The sequence below is a fragment of the Equus caballus genome, chromosome 25 (assembly GCF_041296265.1).
Source record: "Equus caballus isolate H_3958 breed thoroughbred chromosome 25, TB-T2T, whole genome shotgun sequence".
NCBI classification, from domain to species: Eukaryota; Metazoa; Chordata; class Mammalia; order Perissodactyla; family Equidae; genus Equus; species Equus caballus.
In genome coordinates this window covers 40,724,517-40,744,367 of record NC_091708.1, presented here as the reverse complement: position 1 = coordinate 40,744,367, position 19,851 = coordinate 40,724,517, and the positions used below count along the sequence as shown (strand labels likewise).

General features: G+C 62.1%; 1 long non-coding RNA gene across 6 annotated transcripts; it reads right to left on the bottom strand.

The window, feature by feature from the left end:
* Nucleotides 1-6,713: 6,713 nt before the first annotated feature.
* On the bottom strand, nt 6,714-19,475 carry LOC111770615 (uncharacterized). 6 transcript variants are annotated; one of them, XR_011432728.1, is made up of 3 exons: nt 17,664-19,468; nt 9,297-11,073; nt 6,714-7,455 (listed from the first exon to the last, which is right to left on the bottom strand). It is a non-coding gene; the product is annotated as an uncharacterized lncRNA (long non-coding RNA). The 6 variants fall into 6 exon arrangements; XR_011432729.1 differs by having other exon boundaries at nt 6,714-9,424; nt 10,323-11,073; XR_011432730.1 differs by having other exon boundaries at nt 10,323-11,073.
* Between the last annotated feature and the right edge of the window lie 376 nt (nt 19,476-19,851).

Here is a 19,851-nt window from a genome sequence, read left to right as displayed (position 1 = left end):
TGATAATAATAGCAGCAACATCAATAACAACAATAATGGTGATGGTGCCAGCTGGGCTTCATTAAGCATTTTCGATGTGCCAGGCGTGAACAATCGTTCCTTCGGATCCGAGTGCCCGCCCATGCAGGCGCTGTCCTAGGTTCCGGAGGCACAGCAGGTGACAGAACAGTGTCCCGCCCTCCCGGAGCTCGAATGCTGCTGCCGGAGAGCAGGCAATTGATAACTGAGTAATTGATTAAATGAATGTCAGGTGACCGGGCTGTGGAGGAGGAGAAAGGAGAGCCAGCAGGGTGGCAGGAGGCGGGGCTGGCCAGGGCGAGCCAGCTGAGGGGGTGCCATCGGAGCAGAGCCCTGAAGGAAGTGAGACAGCCATTCCTTTCTCTGGGAGGAATATTCCCGAAAGGAGCAGCGAGTGCCAAGGGCCTGGGCGGGACGCCAGCCGGGGTCTGAGGCCCCACAGGCCGGCCAGCATCCTGAGGGCATCAGGGTCTCAGGGCGGCTCTGTGAGCAGCGCGCCACCACTGCCGACTTTAGAGATGAGAAACAGATTCAGAGGGTGTTTCCCATCTTTGTTCAGACGCCTCGCTGCAGATGTATTAATGTGTTTGACTGCGGGGGCCGCCCCACACTTCATGGGGGTGTTAGCAAATAGGTGGCATATGTGTCACATTATCTTCCTGCGACTGAAAAAATTCTGAATTCTGGAACCCTCTGCCCAGGGATTTGGGGTCAGGGGTGGCGGGCCTGTGGGATCCAGGCATCACCGTCAGCGATCCTGGACCATCCCCACCTGCCTGAGCACACGTGCCGCCTCCTGTCTCTTTTTCACCAGCCTGTAAACTCCCAGTAGCAGGTTAACTAACAGGACGGCATTTCGCCGTCTGCAGACAGGAGGTGCCGTCTCCGCCTGCCCACAGCCCCTCGCGAGGCCCACGCGGCACATCCCAAGTCGAGTCCAGAGAAGCCACGACCCCGGCCTGTGGCCGCACCGCTCTGAAGCCAGCTCGGAGGTGGCCGGCATGGAGCCCACCAATGGGTCTGCCAGTGTCAGCCCCCGGAGGCCACGAGAGGTGTCCAGGCGTGGACGCGTGCTGTCTGACATCACCGATGGCCTGGATGAGGAAGGAATGGCGAGAGGCTGCCTTCCCTCCCCAGCTAGGGGTGGAGGGGGTGATGCAGCCATGGGGAGGGAGACGGTGCAGAACCAAAACGGCTCTGCAGGAGGGAGGAGTGGCTGGGAGAGGAAAACCGCTCAGCGGCCTCCCTGCCTGGGGGTTCGCCCCTCGAATCCATCCTGCAAAGGTTCCAGATTGATCTTCCTAATTAATCCTCCTACTTGAGGCCCCAAACTGTGCCGTTCCCTCCACCTTCCTCCTGAAGGCGACTCGGTGTCTGGCCCCAGCGGCTTCCTCCCAGAGCACACCTCCCGGGGGCCACTCTCGCCCAGGTCCTCGTCCACGCTGCTCCCCGTGTCTGGAATGGCACTGAAGACAAACTTGTAGGCCAGCCCCCAAGATCAGAGGAGGCCACCTTTCTCTAACTCCTCGGGGCCTCTCCAGTCCACCCAGCCCACCCCTCCCCATCCTCCTGGTCATCGCAGCCCCTGCAGTTGGCTCCCCCTGGGCTCCCCGCCTCGGGGGTGGGGGGGGGGGGGAAGGCCCAGCTCCCAGCCGGCCTGGCGATGGAGGCCAGTCCTGATCAGCTGGGCTCCAGCCGCATGGCTCTCCCCGATTCCCTCCCTGCCCCCTGCACCTGTTCAGCCTGACAAAGCTGCCGAGGGTTCTCTGGTCCTCTGAGATTACCCTTTTCCTCTCTCACTTCGGGGCCTTCCTTTGTGTGGTTCCCTCTGCCGGGAACACCGTTCCCTCCCCTCTCTGCCTGCCTTACTCTTACTCATCCTCCAGGACGTGGTGTTGATTCCCCTCCTCCAGGAAGCCTTCTTGGAATTAGGGCCCCTCCCCATGGCCCTCAGAGGCCCTGCATCCCTGGCGTCATCATGAGTCCCCTTCCAGATTGAAACTGGCTGACTGGCCAGTCCCCTCTAGGCCATGGCCTCCTGAGGACAGAGCCCCACACTGGCTCTGTCTCCCCAGCCTGGCGGGGGCCGTGTGGCCAGGGGGCACTAAGAAAGTCCAGGGGGAAGAAGTGGGAAATGGCAGCAACATTTCCGGAGCTTCTACTCGATGCCAAGCCTTTCACAAGCGGAATAACAGCCCCACGATGAGGGCCTGGATTTCTAGGTCTTTCCGCCCCTGAGTTAGGTGACCGTCTGGCCACGCCCAGCAGCCCTGGGCTACTCTCTTTAATCTGTGTAATGGACAGAATCCTGATCCTGTGTGACAGTGTTGCGAGCATAAGGGACCCAGTGCACGTAAAGTGCTAGCCGGAGCCCCAGGTGCTCAGCAAGCATTGCATGTTCCTAGTATTGGTGATTACTGGGGCTCTGGAGCCCGCCTCTGCGCCTTCAAATCTAGGCTCATCCACTCGCTGGCTCTGTGTCTTTGGGTAAGTTACTTAACCTCTCTGGGCCTCAGTTTCCTCATCTGTGACACGGGACAAATCATAGGCTTGTTCTCTCTCTCTGTCTCCTTGGGAGGATTAAACGAATGAATATGTGTAAGAGTCTGTGCAGTGGTTGGAGCAGGAAAGGGCTGGATATCATAATTACTGTCTCCGGATCGCCGTGAGGGCCTCAATTCTGACACCCGTGAAGAGACACAAGCTTCTGGGGAATCTTTCAGAGGCGCTGATGTGAGCTGGGGCAGGAAGGGATCTTAGAACCTGTGAAAATTGACTTCCCAGCCATCCATCTCCTGAAACCACTCCATGCGCGTGTGAGGGTCAGAGTCACCAGGAAGTTCTTCCTTGTACCTATCCTAAGCCCCTCCTAAGCTGATTCCTCTGGGTTCCCATCCGGGCCTGGAGGGAAAGATGAGGGAAGGTTTGGGGTGGATCCCAGAGCTCCCCAGCTCAGCCCAGCATCCAGCAAGGTGAGCGGGCTCCGCTCCTCGGGGGGCTGACAGCGGGGGAGGGTTTCCTGGGCTCAGTTTCCTCAAAGGCCTCCTAACCAGAGCCAAATGCAAAGTCACTCTGTCCCCTGGATTTCGGGTCCTGGGGACAGAATGGGGCCAGTGTGCTCCTGAGGGTGGGCGGGGGAGAGAGGGAGAGAGGGATGTGAGGGTGGGAGCAGGCGGGAGGCAGGACCGGCCAGGCAGCCAGAGAGGAGAGGGGTGTGGGAACCGGAGAGCGCGGGGCAGGGCCGCGGGGCTGGGGCAGGAGCCTGGGGAGGCCGGCAGGCGGGAGAGGGAGGCCTCAAACCAGACAGTGTCTAGACGCAGCAATTATTGTCAGCTCAGAACACCCAGGCTCTGCCGGCTCAGCTGAAAGGGAGCTTAACAAAGAGCCGGGAGAGGAAGAAAGCGGAGAAAAGCACCCATGGAGCCGGCTCCTCGCCTGTGGGGCTCTTTCTCTGCTGGCTCCCCCTCTTTGTGCTCCAGCACAGCTCAGAGATGCCCTAGGGGGACAGACAGGGCTCCTCCAGGGCCCAGGGGGCCAGGCTAGGGTCACCGTGTGCCTTTGGGAGGGAGGGGTGGGTGTCCTGGAGGGGAGTGTGTCCGGCACGCGGTTCTCACTTGGAGGGCAGTGACAGAGGGAACCGAGTTCCCGAGAGCAGAGCAGCCCTCAGCATCTGAGGCCCAGTCCCCCACCTTTCTGCTGTGTGGCACTGGGCCAGGGATAACCTCTCTGAACCTTGGTTTTCTCATCTGCAAAACAGGAACAATTCTGCCACCTGGCCTGCCCGCCCGGAGAGGGTGGGAAACCAACATCTCCCCCTCTTGTACTGCTGCAGCCCATGGCCCTCAGCACACACCTGGCAAGACTTCAGGGCCCCAAGTGACCCGGGACAGGCCACTTCCCTTGCTAAGGGCCTCACCTCCATCTTTTCCCTGCCTCTGCCATTATTATCTCCATTTTGCAGATGAAGAAACTGAGGCACACAGAGGCCAGAACCGCTGGCCAGAGCCCACAGCTTGTCAGCAAGGGGCTTGGATTCAGGTTTGTCTCACCATCTTAACCACGACTTTGTGATGTGTACCCACCTTGGGGGTGGGAGGGCTACTGGTTGGTGGCAGGACTGACGGGAAAGCCACAGGCCCATGGGTCCAAGAGTCTGCAGGTAGGGTCAGAGCTGCAGGTGGCCAGGCCACTGCCCCCAGTGCTGTCTGGAACCTGGCCTTGGCTAAGCCCCTGGGCCCTGGTATTAAGGGCAGCTCCAGGCCTAGCAGACCTGCCTTCCCGTCCTGGGAGGGGACAGACCTGGGATGCCCCAATAAGGCCTCCTCAGCACCCTGCAGCGGTTAAGGGTACAGACATTACCCTCCAGCCAATAACCCAGCGCCCCCCACCCCGGCTCCTTGGGGAGGGGTCAGATTTGGTCCTGGGCTCCAGAATAACCAGGAGTGGAGGGGATCGTGCTGGATTTGCAGAGCGGTGGCTGGGGCTGAGGTCCTCCTCCCTCCATCATCCCCTGTCCAGCCTGGCCAGGCCATTCCCTGGTCCTGGACACACTGATGTGTCCCCTAGGTCCTGCCTCAAGTGGAGGGCAGGACACTCAGTGCAAGGGACACTCACACACCCACTCTCACACACTCACACTCGTAGGCTGCCCAGACCTGGAGCCCTGACACACCCCCGTTCCCACATCCCCTCCTCCACCTTGGGGTACAGGCGGCGGCTGCTGGGGACTCAGCCCAGGCCGGCCCTGGCCACTGGCCTGCTGAGCGCCCTCGCCGTGGCCAGCGCTGGAACGTGCCCTTCTGCTGCCCCCACACTTCCACAGCTCAACACTGACTACAGGCTGAGTTCAGACCCCTCTGCCTGCTGTCAGGGCCCACCACGACCAGACTCAGCCTTTCTGGAAGATTCCAGCACATCCACAGTGCCACATGCAGTTCCCTCTTCCCTTCTCTCTGTTCTTTTGCTCAAGCTCTTCCCTCGGCCTGTCCCCACCAGGTCCCAACACACATGCCTGAACTCTGCAAACCTGCTCCCCTTGGCCACCATCGGCCTCAGGGGACAGCACCAGCCTCGCTCGTTGCACAAGCCAGCGCCCAGCACCTCCCTGACACCTCCTCCACGCCTCACACCATGACGCACCAACTCCCGTCCTCTGTTCCTCCCGAATCTGTCCAAGGCCAGCCTCCCCTCTGTCTCAGAGGCCACCTCCCTGGGCCAGGCTGCCATCTCGAGACCTTGGGACCACTTCCCTGCATCCACTCTTGTCCCCTACCGTCCTGAGTGACCTTTGCAGATCTGCTCTCCTCACCCTGCTCTATAAAACTCTTCCAAAGCTTCCAGCCGCCTCCAGGACGAGAGCCACATGACCCTCTCTCAGGCTCAGGTCTGTGCCCCTGGGACCTCATCCACGGGGGCCCTGCCCTTTCCACCAGTCACTCCTCACCTAGTTAACACTCCTGGTCCTCAGGCACCCCTCCTCAGGGACCCCTCCTGTGACTCCTGCAGAGGGCAGGCCCTTGGGGCCAGCCCCCCCAGCTCCCTGACTGTCCCCTGCCAGCCCGCTGCCCTCTCATCATTATGATGCATTATTCATAATGGTTTGTGCAGCCTCTGCCTCCTCTGCAGGACTGGGAGCCCCATGCGGGCCCGGCTGCGTCTGTCTTGTTGTCACTGTGTCCCCGGCCCCCTCCTCACTCCACTCCAAGGCAGGAGAAGGGGAGCCCCAGGTCCCTTCCTCCCTCCCCTCCAGGAGCCCCTCCCTGCGGAGGTCACGGGTTTTCAGGGCAGCCCCCCTTGTCCCCTCCGCAGCGGTCCCCACAAGGGCAAAGACATGGTGTGCTCCTGATGGCTGGAGAGCACCCAAGGGCAGGGCTGCGGCCGCCCTGTACCCCCACTCTCCAAGCCACCATGCCTGCACAGCCCTGGGCTGGGGCTGCTACGGGAACGGCAGGATGCACAGCCTGGGTGGGGGTCCAGCAGGAGAGCCCACAGAGCAGGGGTCCCGGGTGAGGAGCCAGAGGGGTGTGGGGAGGGCTGAGGAGGCGGGCAGCGCCCCTCCACATCCATTCCCCTCCCAGAGACCCCGCCAGCTGGCTCCCCCCACCCCAGCTGGCCCAGCCTCTCCCTCCACTCCCCTCCATGGCCCCTCTGCTCCCCGTTCCCCATTCCCCTTCCTCATCCCCTCCCCGCCTCCTCTCCTCTCCTCTGCTCTCCCCTCTTTTCTCTGAGTCCTTCTCCCTCGCCTCCTTCCTTTCTTCTTCCTGGGTTAAAAATAATCAACTTTCTGGGAAGCAGCAGCAGCTCCTGCTGGGCCGCCCTCCCCACACTTGGGAGCCCCTGAGAATAGCTTTCTGCGGTTCTCAGCCCAGCCCCTCCTCTCCCCGCCCCCTCCCTGCGAGCTGACTAATAAGCCCGGCGGCACCGGTGCCAGCTCGGCGAGAAAGCCATTAACCGCTTCGTGCCCGGCGGCGTGGACGGCGGGAGGGGGTGCGGGGCGCCCGGAGGCGGGCCGGGCAGCACCCAAGCCCCAAGCTCTGAGCGCACATAGTAGACGCTCAATTAATGCTGATGGTTGGATGCACTTTGACCTCTGGCCACCAAACCGGCCTGTCCAGCTGCTTATGCAGCTAACTCGGGGGCTTGGTGGCAGCGAAGGGACCTCAGAGGGCACTCAGGCGCGGAAACCCAAGAGATAGGGAGGGGCTGATGGATCCATGGATGGGGCCACGTGGAGGGTGTGACCCGGCCACAGGACTCCCTGCCCCCTGGCGCTGGGCACCGCCTGAGAAGGGCCAGGGCCGCGCCCGCTAAGTGTGGCCAAGGGCAAGGAGAGGTTGAAAATGTCCTGGGGTCCAAGGACGTCCACTGCTGCTCCGGCCTTTAGCCATCATCGACTCTCATCATCGAAAGGGAAAACTGAGGCCCAGAGGAGGCGGGACGTCTCCAGGTTCCTGCCGCCGACCTTAAAGGATCCAGGGCCGACGGAGACCCTCAGCTCCAGCCCCGGGGTTTCTGCGGGTGTGGTTGGGGGGGACATCAAGGTCAAAGGTGAGGGGTTGGCCGAAAGAGAAGGAACTCGAGCGGGGGCGGGCCCGCCGGCTCCGCCCACCCCGCGCGGTCCCGGCATTACCTCATCGCGGCGCGCACCCATTGGCTGGTTCCCCCAGAGGCCGGCCCACTGCGGCCGAGCCGGTAACCCTTTCCGCCCCGCGGGCTCGGCCCTGGCCGGCCACCTGCCTCCGCGGCCCACGCGGCCTTCAGGAGCCCCAGGGCCACGGAGACCGGGGGAAGGTGACGTGGGGGCGAGCCCGCGGCCGGGGTTCTCAGTGGTTAGAGCACAGGTCAGAGAGCCTGGCGTGGGCCCCTCCCCCGCTACTAGCTGTGTGACCTTGGGCAGCTGGCTTCACCTCGCTGAGCCTCCTCCGCTTGTTTTCTCAGCTGTAAAAAAGAAGCGAATGATGTAACGCCTGCCCTTCGTAATTCCTTCCCCGAGTACTTGCCAGCGCCGGGCGCACGTGGGCTCCGCACCCCACGCTGCCTCCTCGCTGCAAGAGGTACCGTTATGATTATGGGCTTTCAGACGAGGAAAGCGGCTCAGAGCGGTGAAGCCGCCTCCCAAGGTCACAGAGCGGGAAAGTCACAGAGCTGGGATTTGACCCCCGAGTGTCTGTGCGTTCTGAGCCTGACTCCTACCCAATGCAAGATCCTGCTTCTGCTGGGAGGTGCTGCTTCTCCGAGCTCCTGCTCCCCCAGGAGGCACAGGACTCACGTTCCCCAGCCAGTCAGACCACCAAGCATCACTGTGACCAAATGACACCAGTGACAAGCTGGAGAGCCAGGGCCTCCGGGGAGGGAAGGCTTCCTGGAGGAGGAGGGGCGGGAGGAGCCTGAGACAAAGGCAGAGGGACTGGGCAGGGCACAGTGGGGAGGCACTAAGTGGGGTCTCGAAGTCTGGAGGATCCCCTGGGGTCAACCTGCTTGTCTAGGGTCAGCCGCCGGATGCCCAGGGAAGCGGGCCCTCTCTGCGCAGCAGGGGGCCAGGAGCACAAGCGGAGGCCCACATACCTCATGGCTGAGTGTTTACGAGTTATAAATCACGCTTACAAACTGCTAAATAAAATATGTTCTGTCCTCTTTCTTTGACAAATACACCTTCGTAAGGACAAATGCCCCTGGAAGGCTGGGTTTGCGTTTGGAATCCAGACTCCTGGGCCAGTACTGGAAGTGGCAGCCTGGGGCCAGCTGGCCCCCCCGCCGCCTGCGGCCCCGACTCGGCCCCTCTTCTCTTCCCCTTTTCCAGGAAGGGTTTTGTGTGCTCAGGTGTGGACCTTCCAGCCTGCGTGCATAAACTCTGTCCACATCCCCTGCAAAGAGCAACCTCGGGGCCACCCTGGGGCTTAGGGTGCCCAAATGCAGCTCAGACCACCTTCCGGAGGATGGGACCAGGAAGTGGGCTGGGGCCACTAAACAGGGGATTCCAGGGTCCCAGGTGCCCAGCTCTTGGATCTAGCTGGGCCTGTCCCCTTGGTCACAAGGATTCCTTTCCCCATGAGGAAGGGTACAGCAAAAGGGCCAGAGGTCTGGGACTCAGGTCTGAGGGTGCTGTTGAGGTCCCTAGGGGCTGCTGCAGCTGGGATGTCCCAGGCTGGACGCAGGGTCTCCCGTCTTCTTTGAACTTGCTTCTGACCATCCCTTCCAGCCATGCACCCCGACCCTGGCCAGAGCCCAGGTGCCATCCCTGACTTCTCCTCCCCAGCCCCCAGCCCAATCCTTGACAAGACATGAGAAGCTGCCCACCTACAGGGGTCAGCTCCCTTCACCCCTCGCCCGCTGCCCGGCTCCTAGCCAGGCCAGGCTCCCCGCTCCCACTCTCTGCCCTCTCCCCGTCCAGTCTGCCCTCTGTGTCAGCCAGACAGATGTTTCTAAACTGCAAGCCTGACCACTTCCTTCCCTCCCTAACGCGCCCTGGCTCTCGGGATCTCGGTGTAGCATCCCCAGGCTCCACATGTCTGCTCCCCTCAGCTTCTCTTCTCCTCGCCTCACCTTGGCTTCTGAACCCCAGTGATTTGGGCCTCCTCTCTGATCTGGACAGCTTGATGTCCTTCCTGCCCTGGGCCCGCATGCATGGTATTCCCTCTGCCTAGAACCGTGCTTTCTGCTCTTCATCCTGCCAATCTCAACTTAAGTGGGGGACCCTCCCTGACCCCCCAGACCAGCAGAAACCACACTGTAATGAGCCGATTCGCTCTGGCGTTCCCTATTTCAGGTGTGTTCCCCACCTGGACCATGAGCGCCAGGAGGCAGGCTCTGTCAGTCCTGTTTACTGCTCCATCCTCGGTGTCGGCGGGGCGCCTGGCCCGGAGCAGGCGACACTGAAGGTTCACCGGACAGATGGGTCTGCGCTGGACTAGAAATCAGCAGACTGAGAGTGACCACTGATGTCTGTGGCATGCTCCCTGTGTACCAGGCCCTGTTTTTAAGCACGGTCTGTGTATTCACTCACTTCTGTCTCCCAACAGCCTTTGAAACAGGAATTATCACTCTCCGCATGCTACAGACTGAGGACACTGAGGCACACAGGGGTCAGACGCAGGCTCACAGCTGGCAAGCCACAGACCCAGATTGAGACGCGGGCAGCTGAGTCCCAAAGCTCAGCCACCTCCGCCTATCTAGCCCCAGCTGGGCCAGTACCTTGCTGTGGGTCCCCAGGCCAGGGTCCCCACCTCTCTGAGCTGAAGCTTTTCTGTGTGTGCAACATAGGGTTGCCAAAGTGGTGATCCCTGAGGTCCCTTCCAGTTCTGACAACCTGGGGTCTCATGACCCCTCCTGGGAAGTTCCCCTGATGATCTGCCCTTTGGGGAGCACCTCCCCTCAGCCCCCCTCCCCAGGTCACAGGCAAAGGCTCTCTGCAGAGGTCCCGGGGGTGATGCCCAGGAGCTGGGTGGGTGGGGAACAGCGGGGTGTGAGTTAGGCAAGGTGGGCACGGGACACACTCATTTCTCTGCAGATGAGAGAAAGGCAGGGGTAGGCTGGGGGTGGAGCCAGGCCTTGGGCTCAGAAGAGGGCGAATCCGGGCTCCTTCACCTTAACTGGCGCTGCCCGGCCTTGTTCCCCTCACCCGTGCTGCCCCATACAAGCCTCGTGGGGCTGTCAGAAGGGCTCACGGGGCCTGGCTCACGCCGCTGGGGGTGGTCAGTACTTAGAAACTATGGCCAATTTTCTTTTTTTAACCAGTGGGTCCCAGAAGGCAGGAGGCAGGGCCCGTGGCTCCCCCAACAAATTAACCCTGTGGTTCTAGAACTTACCTCCATGGGCAACAGTCCACCTCAGAGAGGCAGGCGCTCTGAGCACCAGGTCGGGTACCCAAGTCGCGCCTGGCGGTCGGTCATCACGGCCAGCTGTGCTGGGCCTGCATCTCAGAGGGCTGCTCTGCCCTCCTAGGCCGGGCCATGTAGATAAGCTGGCTGCCAGGTGTTGGGGTTCAGGCAGAGACTGGAGGCTGGTGTGCTGGGGGGCCTGAGTGCAGAGGTCAGGGGCCAGGGGACACTTGGAGCAGAGTTAAGCTTGGGTCCCCAGGTCAAGAGCTTCACACACACCATCTCAGGGACTCTTCACAACAGCCCCGTGAGATATGCACCTATTTTACAGAGGATGTGACATGGAGGCTCAGAGAGGGACAGCGACTTGCCCAAAGTCACACAGCCAGAAGGAGGAGCCTGGATTTTGCTGTTAATCACTCTGTCCCCTGCTTCCGCAAAGGTGCTCAAAACATATTCACACACAGGATGAGTGAACTGATCAGAAAATTTGTGGGAGAAACCCTGGGACACACACGTGGGTCCATGTATGGGAGTGTTTATAAAGGAGCAGGGGTGCCTCCTCGTCCCCATGCCAGCACCTCTTCTTCCCTGTTTTTGTCCTGCTGCCTCCGTTTGCTCACTGCTTGTCATCTGTCAACTCTGCTCAACTCCGAGGGCAGCACGTGATTCCGGTCGTTCCTCACCGTGGACCCAGCACGTGATTCTGTGCGGGGCACACGGAAGGCACCAGTGGCTCCTGTGAATGAAAACACATGAGCGACAGATGGTTGTGCAACCTGGCTCCCCGCTCCGGCCCCTGCATATGGGGATGGGGGGGTGCCACTCCGAGTCAGAGCTCAGGGGAGCTGCTGGGCTCCTCCTGGGCCAAGGGAGGGCCCTAGCACCCAAGGGGCAGTGAGGACAAGAGTAGGCGCGTGCGGTCATGGGGCAACTCATCCGAGTCCATCTCCCGTGAACGTGTCCACCCTGACGAAGGCCGGCCACTCGCTCCTTCCCTGTGTCTGCCCATCCCCCTCCTCTCCCTCCTGATGCTGGTCACCCAACTGGACAGGCTGGCCCTCCCTCTCTGTGCGTTTCTCCTGACAGGCGGGGCAGCCAGGGTGTGCTCTGGGGATGTGGGCTGCAGGCCAGGCCCCCCGAGGGCTGCTGACCGCGAGGGGCAGCGCCAGGGACAGACAAGCCTGCTCCTTGTCAGGACCCCAACCCAACACCCCACCCCGGGGGGCCCGGCACAAAGGGCCTCAGGGACCCAGTCTGCAGGAGGCCGTGACACTTGGGGAAGGGGCTCAGCGAGGGGCCGAGCTGCACCCAGCAAAGCTCAGTTCACCCACAAACTCGGCCCGGCAGGAAACCGGTGGCCATGCTGATATCACCATGACTTTTCTGAGTTGCTACAAGGTACCTTCAGTGCTGCCCCATTTTACAGATGAGAAAGTTGAGGCCCCAGACAAAAGTGACCTTAAGACTCTGGCCCAGTTGAAGTCACGAAATAGCCCCAAGGCCCTGGGCTGGGGTGGCAGAGTGGGGACAGGGGGCAGCTGGACACTGGTGCTTCCTCTTGAGTAGCCGTAGTCTGGGGTGGGAGTGGGGCTGACCAAAGACCAGGTCAGAGTGACCTGCGGTGACAGGGCCCGGCCCAGAGCAGCTCTGGAGGGAGGGAGGACAGCTGCTGGCAGCAATGGGGGTGGGCACTCGTTTGAAAGGGCCTCGATGGGGGCGGGACTGGGACACTACTGACCATGGGGGGTCAGGGGTCAAGATACCAACCAGCGAGACTTGATGCCAGTCCCTGTGCTGGAATGGAGGAGGAGGATGGGGCCCTGCGCTTACTGGGGGGTAAACCCCACGATGGGGGTGAGGGGGCAAGATTAGAGGCTGGAGGAGCCCGGCGGGGGTGGGGGGGGAGTGTGGGCACCAACGCCGCCTGGATGCGTGCTGTGTGGTCTGTGTGTGAACGTGTGTGTTTACTGTGTGGTCAGGGTCCGTAAGGCGTTTGTACTGAATGGTCTGTGACGTGCGTGGGGTCCGTGTGTCTGCGGTCTATGGCATAGGGAGTGTGCGCGTGTGCGAGTACGTGTGTGTGCACCTTGTGTCTCTGATCTGTGTGGTGTGTCTGTGCCTCTGTGTGGTGTGGCCTGTGTGATGTGGGGGAGTGTGTGCTGTGTGTGTGTGTGTGTTGTGGGGTGGTGGGAAGTGGGTCACTCCCCAGGGGAAGAGCTAAGGAGAGATGGAGGAGGAGATGTTAACCAGGAAGCGGGGAGAGGAGACGGGGTGTTCCGAGTAGGGAGGGGGAACAGCAGGTGCAAAGGCCTGGAGGCACAAAGAGCAGCCTGGAGAGCAGAGGACTTGAAAGAGTTCCCGGAAGCCTGGGGGTGGGTAGGGAGAGGCCAGGGTGTGGGGGCCGTGGGGCAGGCCTTTCTCTGTGAGCTTGAGGGGGTGTGTGGGCACGAGCAGAGAGGCGCTGAGCCACCTGGCCAGGTGGGAGGGGCGGGCCTGGACCAGGGCAGATGCTGGGTGGAGCTGAGGGTGTGCCTGGCGCCTGGGGAAGAGCCAGAGCCCTCCCTCCCGCAGCCCAGCCTTGCATGTGGGAGGCTGCAGGGTCTGGGCCCCCAGCCCTGAGCTGACTCAGTGCTCAGCCTCTGTGAGCAGCAGCCGAAAGCTTCTTAGTTTCCCATCTAGAAATTGCGTCCCGGGATGATGTGCCAGAGGCCCAAGTAAAAGCCGAAGAATTGCAGATGTTTTTGGCACACTCTCCGTGCGGCTCTGGCAAGGACCGGGTGGGTGTAACAAGCTTTCCCAGCACCCCACGAGGCCGGAGGAGCGGAAGCCGACGGGGCCTGGCACAGGGTTAGGCTGTTGGCACCACTGGCCTAAGGGCGCAGAGTGGGAGCCAGGATGTGGACCCAGGCGACCGACTCCAAAACGGCCCTCTCAGCTGACTTCAGCTGGAGCATCATCTTAATCACACACTAACAGCTGCCCCCGACTTCACAGGCAACCTGTCTTTCCTCATTTGATCCTCCATCCTCCCAGATTCCGCATGGTTATTATACTAGATTATCACTCCTGCTTTAGAGACAAAAACGCTGGCCAGAGGCCCACGGCCTGGCCAGGACTCAAACCCAGGCGTGCGGTTTTCTCCACGTAGACCCTAAAAGGGTCCTCACACCGGGGCACCAGCCTGTGGCCCCGCAGAAAGAACTTGGAACTCAGGGCCCAGAAACCCAGCTTGGACTGGCCCACCTGCTGTGCGACCTTGGGCAGGCCCCTTTCCATCTCTGGGCCTGGGCTCGCTCAGCTGTGCAATTCACTTCCTGAGTCTGGGAAGATCAGTTGAGCATCTGCTAAGGGGCAGAGGAGGAAACTGAAGCTCAGAGAGCCTAAAGGACAGGCCCAAGGTCAAGCAGTCTGCGTAAAAGACTCCCAAGTTTGAACCTGGAACCCCAGGGTGTGCCCTTCCCCGCGGCCTGCGCCCCAGCCCTCCCTCCCCAACTAGTGATGTCCCTGCCCTGGTGGCCCCAGCGCTGGGCGGACCGCCCCACGCGGCTCCAGGCCCTGCCAGCCTGACGTCAGGCCGGGCCGGCTCGGCACAAACAGACGGCGCGGGCCGGGCTGGGCCGGGCCGGGGGCGGCGATGACTCAGGGCCGAGCCGGGCCGGGAAGCGGAAAGTTTTGTGCCGATGACATCAGCGGGCGCGAGGGCGGGAGGGGGCCGGCTCCGGGAAGCGCGGCCTGGCGGGCGGCCCGGCCTGGGCCAGGGCGCGGGGGGACGCCGGGTCGCCCCGCTCGGCCACCCCGGCCCCGGCCCGGCCCCCGCCGCCAGCGAGGAGCGGGCTCCACCCGCCTGCAAAGACGCCGCGCTCCCCAGCGCTCCGGAGGCAGCGGCATCCATCCTGCTGCGTCCCTGCATTTTAATTACCGCCGCATTAATATTCATGAGCCGAGACTCGAGGGGGACCGCGGGCTGTCATCTCCCTCGCCCGCGCACCCCCGCGCCCCTCTTCCCCGGCTGAGTCGCGGGTTATTTTCCCTCCCGCTCCCAGCCCCGCCCGCGCCAACAGTTGGTGCACACAGATCTGGGGGGGGTGAGTGTGCGCATGAGTGTGAGCGGGTGTGGGTGCCGTGGGCGAGGGCCAGGGTGGGAGGGGGAGGACTGGGTGCGGGTGGGGGCTGAGCATGAGCTAGGATGTGCCTGTGGGGTCTGTGTGCAAATGTGTGAGTGTGTGTGTGTGCTGTGGCTGTGCCTGTGTGTGCACGTCTGCTTGTGTGAGCATGTGCCTGTGTGAATGTACGTCTGTGTGCACACGTATGTGCCTGTGGGTGTGGGTCTGTGTGCGCTCTGCGTGTGTGTGTGCATGTACACGTGTGTCTGTGCAATCCCGGGGGCTGTGTGCAGGGCTGAGGGAGGCGGGGGTGTGTCCCTGTCTGGCCTGGGCTTGGGGAAAAGGGTCAAGGCTGTTGGGATTAGCAGAGCCTGATTGCACAGATGGGGAAACTGAGGCAACTGGTCCAGCTAGTGAGGGGTGGGGCTGGAGCCCAGAAACGTCTGAGTCCAGAGCCCCTGGCTTTCAGGACGGCACCGTGCTGCCCCCTGGGAACCTGTGTGTATGTGTTGGGGGGCCCCACCGGCGTGAACTGGCAGTTCCTCAGGCCCAGGGACAGAGTGGGTGCTTCCCCAGAAACACGGCTCACCGGCTGTCTCCCTCCCCGGGCCGCTTTGCTGGGCTCCCAGTTACCCCTCCTTGCCCCCCACCCTGCAGCCTGCCCACAGCCACCTGCACACCAGGGGCTCCGCAGGAGGGTCTTGCTTCACAAGGGAGCAGGCTCCTGGCCCTCCTTGGGCCTCAGGCCAGGAAATCATTCATTCATTCGTTCATCCAACAAATGTTTAAGCGCCTGCTATATGCCGGTCACTGTTCTTGGCGCTGGGGAATCCTCCGAATTTACAAGGAGCCCACGTTCTGTTCCCAATTCTGGTCCTCTCCACCCAGGGGGGCCTCTGGGCTCTAAGAGGGGGCTTTTCGTCTTTGTGTGGATGCTACCAGGGATGCGGGCTTAGGGACACGTGCACTAAAGATGGCTCCCCGCCCCAGGCTTGCGGCAGAGGTCCCGAGTGCGCATGCGCCGCGGGAGGAGGGGGCAGAAAAGGGCTGCGTCGTCCTGGGGCTGGTGCGGAGCCGGCCAGGCCGTGCTAAGCAGCCTCTGTCTCTGCTTCTCCCGCCTTCTGGAACTTGTCCTCCTCCGCCTCTAAGCCAAATAATTCCAGGGGCTGGCTGATCCGCCTTTCCCAGGGTTGAGCAAGGCTGTCATCCCTCTCGCGTCCACCCTGCCCCAGTGCTGGCCTTCTGAGACCCAGAACAAGCTGGTTGTTTGCTCCCGCCTCTCCACCCACGCGGCGCTGGGCTGGAACTCCTGTCCCAGCCATGTCCCCGAGCCTTCCCTTCCCTCTCGGGGGAGCTCCACCGCAACACAGATAAGGGGACAGGAGGTCCAGTGCAGGACTCTATGGAGAGGAAATAAGGGTTTCACGGGGCTTTGCAGGTCGAGTAAGAGTTTGCCCCTATTCCAGGACCCGGGCAGCCAGAAGGCATGAGATCTGGGGAGACCCAGGGACGGGTTTTCTCCTGAAGAGCCTGAGGCCAGGCATCCTGGTGTAGGGACTCTCAGGCGAACCCCCCCCCCCCCCCGTGAGAATCCCACTCCCGCCTCCCTGTGAGAGCTTTGGGGAGTGAGCCACTGAGCCCCCATTTCCCCAGCTGTCAAACGGGGAGAGCAACACACGTTTTTGTGGATTATATTCAGACTAAGAGACACTGCGGGTAAGGCACCTAGACAGCGCCTGGGGTCCTGCATGGGACAGTCTGTCCTCAAGGACAGTGGGAGCCTGGGCTCCGTCCCCATTTAGCCCATGATAGGATTTAAGGTCCAGCCGATGTCCTATGGCCGAGCCAGCGGGGAGGAGACTGGTGAGGACAGACATCTGGGAGGAGCAGGGACGGGCTGAAGCCATCCTGGGTCAGGGGCGCTAAGGCTCTGGGCAAGAGGAGGGTCTCATGCCTGCAGCCAGCCGCTCAGCTCCCTGTAGGTCTCTGAGATGCAGCCCCTGACCGCCCATCACTCAAACAGCCGCCAGAGAGGCAGCTGCCCACCCATCCCGGCTCCCTCTGCTGTGGCTTCCCCCATCTCCCTGCCTCCAGGCCCCCTCTTCCTTTTGAAAATTTCCTCTTTTTCTTTTTCTTTTTTTCTTTTTTTTTTTTGGAATCGTTATACCTCTACAAGGCAAAAAAAAAATTTTTTTAAGGAAACGCAGTAAAAGTTCACGCGACGGATCCTGACCCTCCCTGTCCTTTTAGTTGTGTGTGTGCGCGCCCAGGACACCTCTCTGCCTGTAGAATAGAGCTGTCCTTCTAACGCTCCCAGAGGACGCTGTCCACCTCTGCTCAAAGACCTTCGGCGGCTCCCCGCTTTCAGAGAGAACGGCGGCTCTGGAAGGCCTTCGAGGCCCAGCCCCCAGCGCCGGCAACGGGCTCGGCTTCTCTCCGCACCGCCCTCCGGCCCCCGCAGCTTTCATCCTCTTACGCTGCCTTGCGTTGCTGGGCCTGCCTCCAGGGATGGCCGTGCCCTCCACTAAAACTCCTCTTCATTGCTCAAGACCAGCCTTCCCTGTCCCTCCCCCAACCCCACTCTGTGCCTCCTGGCCAGCTCCCTACCTCTCCCTCCACCCCCCCCACGGAGCCGACCTCTCCTTTGTGAGAGTCTCATTAGAGTCTTGTGTCCTGACTCAGTTAAGAGCTTCTTGAAGGCCCGGCCACGCATCCTTATTTTTGTTGCCGCCCACCTCGGTGTCTTACACATAGTAGGTGCTCAAAATGGTTCATTTTTGAAAACATGCAACTTGCTTTTTCTTTAGGGATTCAGGCTCTAAGCCAGGAGATCAGCATTTGAATACTGACTCGTTCATTTCCTAGCTGTGTGTCCTTGAGAAAGTGAATCGACCTCTCTGAGCCTCAGCGACTTCATCTGGAAAAGAAAGTTAATAATAAAACCTTCCTCCAAGAGAAACAGTGAATGTAAAACACCCAGCATGGCTGAAGCAGAGAGCGGCTGACATGTTCTAGTTATTAGCGTTATTCAGTCTCATCTTATTTAGTCTCATTCAGACTTCTCCAAGGTCACCGTTCAGTTTGGGGCAGTGCTGGGACTCGACCCCCCCCATCTCCTCCTACTCCAGTGCTCCTTACTCCCCTCTGGTGAGTGAGGGTCACAGACCACTGTCTGTGTTCTGCAGAGAGGGAGAACAAGGTCCAGAGAGGCTGAGTTGCTCACCTGGGGTCACACAGCCTTGTGAGCGAAGCGAAGCTCAGCCTGCCTGCCAGGTTCCTTGTGGGTTCTCCAGGCCACTTAGGACAGGGACCCCACAGTCCCCACAGCCCCAGTGAGACCCACCATCCTGATGGGGGCCTCTGCTCCTCCTGGTGGCCAAGCAATCAGCAGAAGTGGGCCTCCCGGGGCAGGGTGCGAGGGGCTGTGCTGGTGCTCCCAGGCACCCTCTCCTTCATCCTCCCGGTACCCTTTTATCCCTTCTCCCAGGGGTGCTTACTTGACTCCCGGGGTGCAGGCCTGGTAAAGGGAGCTGAGCCAGCCCGGCTCCTGCCTGAGCCCTCCAGTGACAAGGGGGACAACAGGCTTGGGCTGGGGCTGGAGGCCAGGCGCCCCCCAGGGTCGGGGATGCCGGTCTCACAGACCCTCCAGGGGTCCCTCCCCTGCCCTGGCCCCGCAGAGCCTGCCCAACTGTCTCTGAGCCGCACCCAAACTCTCGTCGGCTTTGCCAGGGAGACTGGAAATTTCTGCTCAGCGGCTTCTCTGGATGATTTCGACACTCCGCTCAGCGGGGGCCGGGAGGAGGGGCCGGGCGCTCCACAGGCTTGGCGTTCTCACGGCTCTGCTTGGGGGGACGGGCAGGGGGGCCTGGCTAGGCCGAGGTGAGTCCCTCAGAAATAACAACCACCACCAACAACCAGCTCCAACAGCAGTGACCGCGTCTTCAGTGTTCACTGTGTGCCAGCCCTGTGCTAAGTCAAGGCTTGCATGGCCTCATGGAACTTTCCAGCATCCAGGCAAGGCTGGCACTGTTACTAACCCATCTCACAGATGAGCGAGAGAGGCTCAGACTGGGGAAGGCAGCCACTCCAGGCCACACAGCCAGGGGGCAAGCCCAGGCCTTTGACAGTAGCTCCAGGTCACTCACTGCTGGGAGCAGGCGGGGCAGGAAGGCACCAAGCGGTGGCGGCGTGGCGGAAACACTGGGCGCCCCTAAAGGAACTGTGTACACAGAAGTCAACCAGGCTTGACCAGGAACTCTGCAGTCCAGGGGAAGGTGTGTCTGGAACTCGGGCCTCTCCTGGCATCCAGAAGTGTCCTCCTGGGCTCTGGACCTGAAGAAGTCTGGAAAGTTCTCTCTACTAGTGGTCCTGGTACACCAAGAATTCCAGACGTCTCCCACCTACCCTGGGGCCGGGGGCGTCTGGCACCGCGCAGTCAGAAGTGGGGCTCCTGGGAAATCAGCCGGTGGCTACGGGGGGCCCCCACCGTGCGCCCGGCCCCGCGCCCGCAGGGCTGTACCAGGCCCCAAGTCGCCACCAGGGGAGGGGGAGTGGGAGTGGATGGGCAAAGGAGCGGGGACCAGACACGCTGGGCAGGCAGCTGCGGGACCCGCGCGGCATGACGACCCTCACGGGCCTCCCGGTCCCTTCCCTCGGGGCAGGTGAAGATGCAGTGCGCTCCCGGGGAGCCGCGCGGGGGCGGGGGCGAGGGGGCCGCCCCGGGCCTCGCTCCCGCGTGCCCCGCGCCCTCCCCGCCCCGGGCGCCCGGTTCAGCGGAAAGGAATGTCTTGCTCGGCGGGGAGGCGGCGCAGCCCCCCCTGCCCGGGCCTCGTTTATTGCGGCTCCCCAGCCGGGCGCGTTCCGCCAGCCGGGCTGCTCGCCGGGCCCCGGTGACTCACCCTCGCGTCCCGCCGCCGCGCCCGCCCCCGGCAGACCCTCGCCCGACGGTCGCCCGAAGTTGGGGGGCGTCTCCAAGGGGGGGGGTGCGCGCGCCCCTGCCCGCGGGAGCCCGCCGCCGCGCCCGCACCCCGCCCCCTCCCCTCCGCTCCCCTCCCCGCGCCGCCCGCCCGCCCGCCCGCCCGCTCCCTCCCCTCCCCCCTCCATAACTCAAAAGCTTGTCAAGCTGGTTCCAGACTCCTGGCGCCGGGCTCCGCTCCAGGAAAGAAAAAAAGGAAAAAGAAAAAGGGAAAAAGCCGGCGAGAGGGAGAGAGGGAGAGAGGGAGAGAGAAAGGCCCGTCGAGCGAAACTGTGCGCCAGGGGCGCGCGCGGCACAGCGGTCCCCGTCCACTGGCCCTCCCCACTCCCCCGAACCCTAGCGGGGAACCCCCCGCACCCTGGGGGCCAGAGGGCGCGGGCGCAACACAGATCGGTTATTTATGGTCGAATCAATTATTTAGCTGCCCGGGGAAGGG